The following is a 13,897-nucleotide window of genomic DNA, read 5'->3' as shown; positions in this document are numbered from 1 at the left end:
TCATCTGCTATCCAACAAGGTACAAATGTTGCTAACATTCACATTTGTGTACAAGAAATAATACTTCATTCATCTTCATGTGAATGGAATCAATGAACAATACAATTAAAGAACATTACACGTCTTGCTCAAAGTTGGCACCTCCGTTACGAATGCAGGCACGCAGGTTTTAACGGACATTTGGTCTCTTAACTCGTGATGTGATGGTGTCCTTGATGTGTTGACCAGCTGTTAAGATTCTCTCCCCGAGCTCTTCTTGCGAGTTTACCGGTGGCTTGTCATGTGGCTCCAAATGTAAAAGTCGCAAGGCGTCAAATCCATCGGGGGATCGAGCTGGGCAGTCATCATGCTGATAAATCATGTCACGTCTTTATAGCTAGAGGCACATCCTCCAACAACATTGCCATCCCGTTCCTCAAAAAATGTTCATAAGTGATGCCATTTAAGATTTGGGGCAGGAAAAATGGCTCGATCAAATGATTGTTGATTACGCCCATCCATACTTCTGCCTGGGCGTGCGACAGTGGCTGGATGAAAATTACCCAAAGAAATGGATTGGCCGAGACGGCCCGATTTAATTAATTCGATTTTCCTTGCATAACAACACAATGGTGGTGTTGGCTTCTCGTTAGATTCCTTTGTGCGTAAAAATCTTGCATACTGGAAACTAAGCCAAGCGTCAGGTTAACCTTGCAGCAGGTTTTATGTATCAATCCGCGCGAGAACTGAGCTCAGAATCTTCCGTGCCAGTCTTTCCTCAACCGCCGAGCTGCTTACATCGGAGACACTGAGAAAATCTACAGTATTGCCAACCGCACAACACATCAAAACCCGCATGCATGTCAAGTGGATTGTATTTTTGCTTCTCTTTGTCTCCTGAAACATAACATTTTAAAAGTACTTTCTGCGCATATATTATTTAATAAATGTGTCATTAATATAAGAGCGAAACAACTTCTAAACATGAGAGCATGTGTGTATATTTCGAGCACGCAAAAATAAAAATAAACAAAGATAAAAGTAAACAACGATAGGCTCCTCTTGAATTTAATGACAAATTATTGTTTTTGGTTTAGAAAGAAATAGATTTATGAAAAACTTGGTTGCTTCGTTCGCAATACATCCGTTACTGTAAGACACACGCACTTCAAGTTGTACCACCAAAAAAGCATGATTTGTTATTGGTGATATATACAATCAGGTGCATTGTCTGTCGCTATTACTCTGGTTTCAATTTATGAATCACTTCACTAAACCAGGATTCAAATCTTGGTCTGTCCATTTCTTGCTGATAATCACCCTTCCCTTTCTTTGCGCGGAACAGTAAATATGCGCCTTCAACAAAGCTTTCATTGCCGCCAGTGGGTGAAACAATAAGCCTCCCCCTTCCCCTCATCGTCGGTTTCTTCAGCCCTGGCGGTGGTTTTGCATGGTGGTATCCTTCCATGTTTTATTACCCCTTCCCCCACCCACCGAGTTGAAGGACGTCTCGTCCAAATAATAAACATGTTTCTTCTCACTGCGATATATTTTAATACCGCGGAGATTCTTTTGTCGTCAAACAACAAACAATCGTTTCCTCTTGCTAAACTCAAACCGCAAATCATTCAACACCCGTGATACAATTCGTGTGCACATTGACGGCAAATCACCTCACGCCCTGTTTTACTTTGATCTTGTTGCCGCAAGGAGGATTATGCATTTAAAACAACTTGCTTGACTTTGAAGAACATTTCCTTTCGGATGAAGCCCAAAATAACATTCGGGTAAAACCGCGCGCTGAACAGGAGATTCAGCCATTCTCGCCGCTCTACAATAAACATAGGGTTAAAATAGTGGGAGGTGCAACACTGGTATCAGCGATTTCACGCGCTCTGCAACGCATTCAGTCTCGCTCGACTCGCTCTAAAGTTTCAATGTCTCTTCAACGCATTACAGATTCGAGTTGGCGAATCTGCGGTTCTAAGTTCGTCTGCACAGTGATTGCAACCAATTAAGTCCATACCTGCTAATCAATGTATTATTTTGTCTGTATATTACAAATTAAATAACTGTTTTCTTGCAAGTATGCAGTTGTGTCGGAATAGAACCCGTCTCAGTGGAACTATATTCTTGCGCGCACGTTTGGATCTACATATGCTAAAACCTGCTGCAAGGTTGACCTGACGCAGGGCTTAGAGGGAAACATTATGAAGCACGATTTATAAAGGACTTCCTTAATCAGTTCTGTAGAGAAGCCCAAAACTGTTGGTACATATTAATCGTCTATTAACCTTTTCAACCTGTAAACATAAAGTCGATACAGTCGCTATTTATGTTAAACTTTATCTTTGTATTCTTTGGTATTCCGAAGAGTCATTTTTTTGTTTATTGGAGTTTAAAGATATCATATCTTTCCTGTTACATATCACTTTTGGAGGAGGGGGACAAGTGCCCCTCTGTACCCTACTATATCTGCCAATGCAACACAATATATTAAAAATTTGCCCCCTCTAGGATTGAATTTGCCCCCCCTAGTAAGAATTCCTGGCTACGGGCCTGGGCAGCATAGTCTTTAGCCTGTTTAGGGCACGTCTCCTTATTGCATGTCTTTCGTAGCGTACATCTCTGCAAACCTTATCAACACGTCCTACAAGCGAATCATATTGTGAAGGTAAGTGCTTAGAAGAACTACACCATTTCCTCGATTATTTGGTTCTAAAGTAATTGGGTGTAATTTTAGCGATGGCACTGCAGTTGGCTTCAGCACGTTCTTTGGTGGAAAATACAGAAATTCTGCTTTTAGATCTCGCACATAGTCTTCTTCACAATAATTGGCACGGCACACTTGCGTTTTTTACATTTCGTCTACAAGCATGAATCCACTGTTTACTTACGCAATTATCGACTGGAAATCTATGATATTTTATGTCAGTTCCTTTAGTTTTCTGGTTATAGTTTTCATAGGTTGCTACAGCACAATTAGACATGATTGCAGTCTACAAGTACAAAAATACAATAAAAATAAATCGAACGCTACAAAATCAACAACCTGCTTGTTCCGATTTTTGCGACGTGTTAGTAGCTAAATGTACCCAGCACCAAACTTACTGCACATAGCAACGAGCACCGTCAAACCCGATCCTCCCAGATGACGTAATGCATACGTACTTCACATAGCAACGAGCACCCCCTGAATATACGTATCTGCTACCTATAGACCAAGAAAATGACTGTGAACGTTTGTGCAATGGGACGTCAAGGGAAGAATCTCTTTATCCTCCATTGAAATAGATTAATATCTACTTATTCGTATTTTCCAGCTTTTATTTTTATCTTTTCTTTCTGTTTTGCTTGTATCTTCTTTCTAGATTTTCGCCTTCCTTTCTCACTTTTAGTGACTATTTTTACTTGCTTCCACCTTCTTTTGTTTATTTTTCGATACTTTTTCTGATCATTTTCTTCTTACCTTCTCTCTTCCTCCCTATCTTATTTTATTTATTCCTTCTTTCATTGCACTTCCATTATTTTCTTCTGTAAGTCTCTGTCTTGTTTCTTTCAGTTCACTTATTCTCTCTCTTTCTCTGGGACTTAATTAAATATGGCCTATCGGCCTATCTTGAACATTTTCTACGGGTAACTATGACACTGTAATTTAGAAATTAAATGCACCTTCACCTTCTAAACTCCCATTTTGTGCTCCTTTGTTCTTTCTTAAGTTTCAGCTAAAGTTAAGCTAATATGATTCGTCTCAAAGTAAAACAATTCAACAATGTTCTTTCCATACTCCAATGAACTTTCATTTCCAGGCGTAGAATATTTAGACAAAGACAAGGGTTTTAAAAATTACCATATACGTAACTGTCCTGCCCAACTCCTGCTTGACTCTTGGCATGTTTCTATGTGTGTCCATCAATTTCATGTAGTCACTATTTCATCCTCATCGTCGCGATGAGCCTAGAGAGGTAGAAAAGCGAAGTACAATAACTTATACACACTATGTTCTACATAGAAATCAAATTTAAATTTATTGAGCAAATATTTAACAAACACTATAATCCTTCGCTTGTAAAAATGAAAGCAAAAAACTCAAGAAAAGTAACAATTGTTTTACACTAGCATATTGACATTTTAACAGATGGAATTAATTTATGTTAGAATCTGGTTTCTCTTTGCTTGTACGTAAGCCAATTCCAGTTTATTCTTTTCATGGTTCCTACTGAGATTTTAAAAAGCAACTAATTTCTTGATTATGTAGTACGATGCTCTAGTATTGTTTCGCTCAAGTTCGTCTTTTAAATCAGCTTGAAGCCAGTCTATGATACCTTTTATCTCATAGCTTTGAAGCTTTTTGTATCTTGTCAAGTCACTTTCCTTAGCCTCGTAATCGTGGTCAATTATCCTTTCGATTTTGTGTTTCAAGTTAGACATCTCGTGATCCATCCTTTTCACGAAGAGACGTTCGATTGTGTAGACCTTCCTCGTGAACAGATTGCGATCATGTTTATATAATTTCTTATCCTTGATTTTCACAATGTACTTTGATGTTTTCGTGCGAATTTGCTCTTCAAAATTCTCACGAGCTTCCGATCTCTCTTGGGTTAACTTTGCCTTCAAAACTTTTCGAGTTTTCTCTGTTCGTTGCGCTGCAGCGACGCTAGTGGCAGGAGTTGTAAGTTCGGTAGAAGCCAAGGGCGATATTTTCTTGTTGCCAGCTTGAATGTCTATGGATAGTTCGTTAGAAGTCAAGGGCGAAATCTCAGGCTTGCTAACTTTAATGTCTGTGGATAGACGCCACTTCTTTTGCATGACGCATGGGTTGTTCAAGAAGTTATTAGCGGCTGAAGCAGATGAAAACTCAATTCTGCTGCACGTTGGGTTTAGCTCTGATGTATGCTTAACTCCAGAAACTTGCTTCTCGTTCAGGAATGTTTGAAGATTCGGCAAATATTTGAGGCTTTCACTAGCACGAACATTGTCTGAAGATGTATCTTGATACGAAGATTGACGCTCTAATCTCGAGTTTTTGGCTGTAGAGAATCGTGAATCACTAAAGGTAAGCTTCCTCACGTAGTTGCTGAATTTCTTCGATAAGGTATCATTCTCCTTAAACGCCATTTTTCCTTACTTAATTTGTTGGTCGAAAATGCACCGCAAAAGCAGGAAGGAACTTAAAAACTTGCAAGGGTTGCATAACAAAAATTAACACTCATTGTGTAGATTCCACGGTGCTATGGAATCGTCTTGTTTAGTCTTTGTTGCTGAACAGCACATGTCAGTCCAATAAACGTCCTTCAAAACCACACTATCTATACATTGTTGAACGCTTTGTTATCAAAACCAACAATGCAAGTACATTTCAATACAATAACAATTTCTTTTTTCAATTTTATATGGATATGCACGCAAATGTCAACGTCAAATATAATCAGAACAGACAGTGTAAAAGTGCAAGAATCATGTTTTGTTTCCAAAATATTGTAAATCTCATAAATGCATTAACATTACACAGGAACTGAAAACTGATTTGCTACAAGGAACAGGAACATTGGTCAAAGTCGACAGGTTTTTATTTGACAGTGTTAGAAGAATAAATGAATGAATGACATTTCTTTTTAAAGTAGGCGGTGTTTAAACTGAAATCTACAAGGAACAGGAACGTTGGCCAAAGTCGACAGTCTTTTGTTTGGCAGGGCCAGAACAAGAAATGTGATGGATAATAAGTGGTGCTTACGAACATTACCGAAAACCTATTTAACAAATATAACAAAATTCAAATACCTATAAAATGAGCATAATTCTAAAGTTTGCTCAGATAAAAAAAAGTTATTTTCACTCTCAATTTTCTTTTTTATCATATTCAAAATCAATAATAGAAAATATCAAAATTAGGATATGTATATCGTTAAAGTCCTGGCTTGAGGATGATTCATCGTAAGTATCCTTTCAACAATTTTATCCTAATTTTCATTTTTGTAGTAGTGAGTAGCGTAAGGAAATTAAAGTGTGAGGTAGAACAGGACAAATACAAAATTCAATCTTCCTCAACGCATGTTTTCGGAGAAAAGCGTCGTTTCCAAATAGCATATAAGCATGAAAGCGTAAATTATTTTTATTTCTTTTCAATCATGATCGGATTATTTCCTGACTATCATTAACATAATGGAAATTAAAAGAAAAGTACCAAATACCATACTAATGGAAGAGTATGAGGGTGCCTTACAAGTACGTTTGGAGTTTCATTTTATCCTGTGCTGGCGAACAATGGATCAAACATTCCCTTCCGCCTTGAACAACGTCAATTGTGACTTTCTGTTTGATGACGTATGCTAATCTGTACTACATGTTTACCTGGATCCTTGCATTACACGTAACTTACTAATTACACATATACATAATGAATACAAAGCCTGGACACATAGGCAAATCTGTCTTGTAGGCGAAAATCTAGCAAGAGATGCAATATGAGCACATTAAAGCAATTTTTTAGTCTCGTTGCATAAAACATATTTTCATCCTGGATATTTATCCAACTACGCATCACTGGTTCACAGTTGAAACTAATTGACTCACTGCACAATTGTTATGAACAAAACATACGACTTATCTATAAACAATCAGGTGGACATCCATTTGATATGTCTAAATAAGTTTTGTAGGAAAGTAAATTTGGTTGAGATAAATTTTTCATGTATCATATGTAAGAGTCTCGGACACCAAGTCTGTTCCGAATTGATTTTAGAGGGTTCTGTATTGTTCTCAGTCTTGTCTCGATAAGTCTAGAAGGGTCTGACATCGTTTTCGTCTCGATTTCTACAAGGCTATCTCGGACTCGTGTCGTTTCTACATAGGCTGATTTTTAAGTAGTAGCAATTATTTATTTTCTAGGCACATAGCATACATACGTGGTTCTAAGTTTTACAGGTCTTCGATGTAGTCCCCAGGCCCCAACGTTGCGCACTGCGTACGGGCATGGAGTGGGAAGACTGAGTTCATTTGCTCTGAGGGAGGGTACGCATGTAACTAACCTTTGATATAAACGACATTGCCTGGCTCCGTTGCACGGTGTCACTATAGTATCCACTACTAAAAGATCAGCCCCCGTATAATTGAGGTTTTAACAAGAAAACGTCTGTAAGAAAAGATGTTCCTCAGATGTCTTCTATTCACTTTAGAAACTTATTAATGTTACAGAGAATATTATTCTGATGAAATATGACCGTTATCGTGATATGAATACGGCCCCTGTGGCGGTATGGTTAGCACATCGCGCTACGACGCCAGGGGTCCCGGGTTCGAATCCTGGCCAGGGCATGGATATTTGTGAGTGTCCATTCATCAATTTCATCATGTCATCACTCATCCTCATCTTCGCAAATTAGCCAAAAGTGGCACAAAAAGCAAAGTAAAATAAAGCAAATCAAAATCGTGGTATGAATACAAATTTCGTATGATTTTGATATCAGTTGTACAGTCAAAGGCAAATATAATGATAGGCAAATTGTTCACCGCTATTTTAATTACCTTTTTATTCTACATCCTGTGTTGCTTTAAGGAAGGAAACTATGTTGATTCGAAGCAGGCATTGTTATCTGCTTATTGACGTCATTATTTCAATTCATTGTCATCCCAATGTGTAATACAGACCGAATTAAAATGGTGGTGGACATTTCGCCGTTGGGTGTACGTTACGGAATATATCTGATGTCTAGACACATATGTAGCTGAGTCTTTCAACCGTGGCCGAAGTTAAGACCCACTGAATGTGGAATGTGGAGCAGACGTTGCATCCGAATTCTTGCCCCAGAGGAAAGCTATTTTTGAGAACCCCATTTGCATTCTTGGGTGTGTTTGTAAACACTCGCTGAAATCAAAAATGTGCTTTCAAACAACAGAGGAAACCCACGCTGCAAGGCACAGTGAACGGATAATTGTTGTAGCCACCCTTATATCTCCTCTATCACATCCACATGAATTTTGATCATTGGATGTTGGATGTTTCTTGTGGATGGGGAACTGCGATCTTGCGACCTAACGTGACTTTACTGTCTGCACCTACAACCAGTATAATCGTCAGTATAAACTCCTTTTATGTAGAGAAAGGCTAATCGGTACTGGATCTAGAGTTCATCTTCTTCTCTACCCTTATGCCTTTATGGTATTGACAATGCCCTAGGCGCCGACTCCATGGGGCTTGGGGGCTCGAACCCCACCAATGTTAACGATGTGGGGGCAGAGCCCCCCCAAATAATTTTGCTTAAGAGGATCTAATGTATTATTTTCTTCTCCTGTAAAGTTTACTCTGAATTGTGCCACATGAACTTAACTTTAAATACACATTTGAAGTGTTCTAGACCATCAACTTTGGGGGGGCTGAGACCGCTAAACCATCAACTTTGGGGGGGGGGGCTATGACCAGAGACAGCAAAACACATGACTTATTACTATATACTAAGTATGTAATTATGGGTATTGTTAAAAATTTTACTAAAAAGAGTTTCAAGAGACGATGTGCATGAACTAGGGTAGTTCTGGTTACAAATGGCTCTCACATGACATTCAGAACGAGATCATTGATATATTAGGGAGATCTGTTTTGCGCTCCGTGGTAGCAGATATTAAAAGTCAGGAATATTTTGCTATTATGATTGACGAAAATTGTGACATATCCATCCCTGGACAATTGATATACTGCATTCGAACTGTGAATAAAAATGTTGATATTTTTGAGGAAGTCATGGACTTTTATGAGATTCCGAACACTGAGGCCAAAACTTTAAAAAGAGAGAGAGAGGTAGTCATACATTAATTTATTTCAGTGATCAGAGCCCCCCTCCCCAAGAACGAGAGAGTAGAAAGAGGAAGGGAAATAAATATGACAAGAGTGAGAGACTGGTAACAAGAGGAAGACAGAGGGGTGGGGGGAGGGGGGACTGAAAAATGTTATCTTCCCAATCAAGCGGCAGGCAAGCGAGAGTCAACTGCTCCTGGTGTTGATTTTGGATTAACTGGTCCAAGGATTCTTGAGATATTAAAGAAATGTGTGCTTGAAACTCATTCAAGTATCCCATCTTACCTAAAAATAGTAGAAGCTCTGACATGTTCCACGAGAAATTCATTCACCAGATAAATATGCTTGGATTAGGTTCAATGTTACAGTAGGCTTCTTTTTTTTCACTTTTCGTCCAAGTTCATCAAGTGTATTGGATTACATCCCTCAGGTTTGTTAGTCTCCGTGGTGCAGTCTTTACCACTACGCACTGTGAAATCGGGGGGGGGGGGGGGGCTAGTCATTTTAAGAAAAGGTTGTTTTTTTAACATCATGAATGATCAAAAATTAATAAGTGATTGAATTTTTTATTGAAAGTTACATCTTTTTTCACATTTTACCAGTGACCGCTTACAAAACCCAATTTTATACTTACAGGTATACATACACGTGCAATGATTTCTGTCTGGTTTACATCTGAAGAAGACACGTGACAGGTAAGTGAACTGTTTGCATTATATTGTTATATTTGCACAAGAAGTCTTGGCATATAATATTCATTGGCAAGCTCTTTATATATATATTCTCTACTCTTGTAGGAATATTTCAATATAATTACTCGATAATAAATTATGTTTTATTTGTAAAGAATTAAACGAGAAGTTTGCAAAATTTTAAATCCACGAACTGTTATCCAAATTTCGAATCGACACAATCAGTTACAATATGGACGGGTTAAAGTTACAGTGGTGTAAGTCACTTCGTAAAAAATATACTTAGACACAGACCAGATCGAGTTAAGTCAATCTGTAAACAGAAAACGTGAAGTAAGTCATAGATGCATTCAACTAGCAACAGATGACAGTTGAAGTACTTGTTAAAGAGGAAACAGCTGTTGTGTTGATCAGCAAAGTGCTGTGAGTCAGACTCTTTGCTTTTCTAAAGAAAGTGACTTACGCCACTGTAACTTTAACCGTCCATATGTTACATGTGGCACGAATGGGAGAGGAAAGAACAGTATACTGGATTCTTGTTGGGAAACCTGATGGTAAGAAACCTGCAGGAAGACCAAGACGAAGATGGAGGGATACGGTTGAGATGGACCTAAAGGGAGTCGATAAGGATGGAAAAAGAGTGGATTGATCTTGCCCAGGATAGGGACAGATGGAAAACATGTTTTGCTGCTGCCATAAACCTTCGGGTTTAAGAAGACTTGAGAGTTAGTTAGCACAAGGTCCAAATTTCAAACTCACGATCTTTTAACCTAATAGAAGACCGTTATTCCAATTTCGAGTGCACTCTTAATCTTTAATCGGGAACCGTCAGCCAAATTTCCAGTATAATTCAAAGCTATTTTATCAAGCTGTAAAGGTTTGCCAAACTCAGCAATCCCGCACCCGTTATTTCGGCAATGAAATCGAATTCATCCGAATTCGTATTCTGTAGGCGAATCCCACTTGGTGCTACCCTTTATTTGGTTCAAATGGAGGCAGATGTTTCAGCGCACAGAACGTAATTATTATCTGTGACGCTACTATGCACTCATATCCCACCTTCCTTTCGGTCTAACTTGCTCTTCTGAAAGTCAAATCGACTTGTTTTTTGCTCATGTGCGTCGTAGTACAGTTACAGGAGCTAAGCATTGGTGCGGAATTGCTTGTCCTTGAGTACAATAACCAGGGAGGTTATTGCAGCATGCCACCGCTTCAGCATCGGCCGCTTGCCGGCCCAGTCATGCAACAGGTGCCGGCAAATTGCGTAACAGATAGCCCGTAACAGAAACCGCTTGTTTTGTAATGTTTCCACTTTTCACAATTACAGTTACAATTACAATTGAAATAAGCACGTACCTTGTCGCACGGATGCAGGAAAAGGTGTCCTCCCAAATACAAATATTTCTGGCACCTTATTTCTGACGTCTAATCTTAGATTAGTCATCGCTACTTTATTCTCAGTTGTCGCGACAGCGCCTGCAGCTTATCGGGGGTTGGGTGAGTTGTCAGCCGCGAGATGGCGCTTCATACTGCACGTGTCGGCAGTGATGCCAACCGTAGGGACATGTCCCTACGCATAGGGACTTTTCACTAAATTTCGCCCGCGTAGGAACGTAGGGACAGATTTTGCCAAATGAGGGAAAACGTAGGTACTTTTTTCAATCTTGGTAAATTACATTTTATGAATTAGTTTATCTGGATACTTTAGCGAGGAGGAGAAAAAAGAACTAACTAACAGATCTCCATCAGAATTTTGGAACATGTTATCGGTTACCAAAAACTTTCAAGGCAAGTTCCTTTTTGAAAACATTTCCACTCTCGCGAAAATAGTGCTAACATTGCCGCATTCTAACGCGGAAACGGAAAGAATATTTTCAATGTTAAGTGATACAAAAACAAAAAAGGGAAATAAAATGGGACCAAAATTGTTAAAGAATGCAGGAAATACAGCATCACCAACCAACATCTATCTCTTCACAGCAGCAGCATGTATGACTTCAAATAACATAATCAACAGTAAACGACTCAACGTTATTCATTAGGGGTGTGCTGGATTCTTTACTTTAAAAAGTCGTTAATTCTCGACGTTTTCTGCCTTGTAAGTTTCTGGAACTTATCGAAAGTTGTAAGTTTTTATTCTAGAAATGCAAAAACAATCACTTAAAGTGAAAATGACTTGTAAAATTCGAGATTTCCAGTGCTTCGGGAAATTTCGAACATTTCCCGTCCAGAAAATTTTCCGACTTGGTCGGGAAATTGCAAATTTTTCAGTCCCGAATGTCGGGATTTAAAAAAATTACCGTCCCGATCCCGTCCCGACCCAAAAAATTCTGTCCAGCACACCCCTATTATTCATTAAGGCAAGAATTTACAATACCGGACCCTTCTGTAATTTCTATGCTACGTCTTATACTCACGAAATAATTATTCGTGATGATTTATCTCAAGTTAACATGTTGGGGTGAGGGGGAAAAAATGTTCATTAACGTGTAGAAGTTGTAAAATAAGCTTTTCAATTCTCGCAATGATTCTCCGTATACAAGTATGGTAGCCATATTTGTTGATATGAACAAATTAAAATTAGTTACGCTGTCTACAGCGTTGCCACACTGTTGATTTCATACTTGGAGAGCATGGATCGTGTAAGAATGGCGGAAGAGAACAGTAAAAAAGTTGTTAATGTTGTACAGATTGTTAGGTGGAGTGTGCAGGAGGATGGCTGTGGGCTAATTAATAAACTTATGGATTTCAGTATATTGCCCAAAGAACGTGCTTACATGTGACAGCGACAATCACGATGTAGAAGAACTGATTTGATTACAGGTAAATTTGGCAACAGTACATCAATCATAAAATTGCAGGATACGAAAATGGCCTTCGATGATGAACGTTTGCCGTTAAAGTGCTACGAAAATAATATTTTTTATCGGTTCGTAATCACAATTACCGCAAAACCATTCAGGAATAGCCCCACTGACCATTCTCGGTAAGTTTAGGTTAAGTTAGGTTAGGCAAACATAGTTAAAATTTGGGCTCGAAAAAAACATGCACGGGTAGCCCAACAAACCATTGACGGATAGCCCCACGAACCATTCAGGTACGGTTAGGTTAGGTTAGGATAGGCAAACATAGTTAAAATTTGGGGTCGTAGTAATATCAGGAATGTATATTTCGTTTTTTAAGTATTGGAAACACAAAATCTTCCGGTAAATAATAAGCAATCGTGCCGATCGCGGACCACTCAATGTCACTTATTTTGCAATTTCTACACGTGACCCCCCAAATTTTAACTTCAAATTCGTGATTAGGAGGCCTCAATTAGTGAGTATGCGAAATATTACAAAAAATCGGGGAGAGGTCCTGTATTGTAAATTCGCTCCTTCATTAATTGTGGAAGCACCGAGCAGAAAGATTTGGTAAGTAAATGTGTATATTTTATCTTCTGTTTGCATGCTCATGAGGTGTTTTTTTTTTTAGTCACTTTACTTGGCGTAGGGACATTTGGTCAGTTGTAGGGACATTTTGACTACGTCTGTAGGGACATTGCCGAAAAATGGTTAGCAACACTGTCGGCTACCAGACAGTGAGTCTACGCTCATTCATGTTCACTTCTGTTCGCGTTTATCAGTACGCGTTTTGTTTATACTGTGTTATTGAGTTGGTGTGCTAGTGCTTTATTGTGTGTTAATTGTTATTCATTCATTACTTATGTCGTTAAACAAATATAGTCTTGAACATAGAGTTTTTATGTACGATAATTACGTGAAAACGAATTCTTGCAGAAAAGTGGTCAGGGATTACGATAGACAGGATCTCTTGAACCTAAGAATCGTGTTGTATTGCTGTTGAAGGAAGTAATTTTCAACATCTCTTATAACACAGGAGGTTAGTGATCATCATTATTATTACTTTTAAATATCATTTTACGCTTTCGGTTTGCTTTATGCGCCGGGATGCTGTCTTCCCTTTCTGTCAACTGAGGATAAAGTAGCGATGTCTAATCTAAGATTAGATGTCAGAAATAAGGTGCCGGAAATATTTGTATTTGGGAGGACACCTTTTCCTGCATCCGTGCGACAAGGTACGTGCTTATTTCAATTGTAATTGTAACTGTAATTGTGAAAAGTGGAAACATTACAAAACAAGCGGTTTCTGTTACGGGCTATCTGTTACGCAATTTGCCGGCACCTGTTGCATGACTGGGCCGGCAAGCGGCCGATGCTGAAGCGGTGGCATGCTGCAATAACCTCCCTGTAGAAACTTCACGTGCGTGTATGCAGATTCTCGAGGGGGGAGGGGGCCAACGAGCGTCGGCCTTTCATATTCCTCTTCTCACCCTGAAGAACCATATCCCGGTGCTTGTTCGTAGGACGTCTGGGTTTTTTGTTGATTCCTCGCCTTCCACATCCTTCCAGACGCGAAAAGTGAGGTTTAG

The 13,897-nt window shown here is 39.0% G+C and overlaps 1 protein-coding gene across 1 annotated transcript in view; it reads left to right on the top strand.

Annotated features, from left to right (window-relative positions):
* The first annotated feature begins 9,423 nt into the window (after positions 1-9,423).
* LOC146004565 (putative E3 ubiquitin-protein ligase RNF144A) overlaps positions 9,424-13,897 on the top strand; it is a 200,152-nt gene continuing 195,678 nt past the window's right edge. The window contains exon 1 of the mRNA XM_083143433.1: positions 9,424-9,465. The gene's annotated coding sequence lies outside the window, so the exon portion shown is untranslated. The remainder of the gene's footprint in view (positions 9,466-13,897) is intronic.

This window comes from Lepisma saccharinum, chromosome 22 (genome assembly GCF_977018435.1).
Source record: "Lepisma saccharinum chromosome 22, izLepSacc3.1, whole genome shotgun sequence".
NCBI lineage: Eukaryota > Metazoa > Arthropoda > Insecta > Zygentoma > Lepismatidae > Lepisma > Lepisma saccharinum.
Note: the sequence above shows the minus strand (reverse complement) of the source record. Positions and strands in the feature narration are given on the sequence as shown.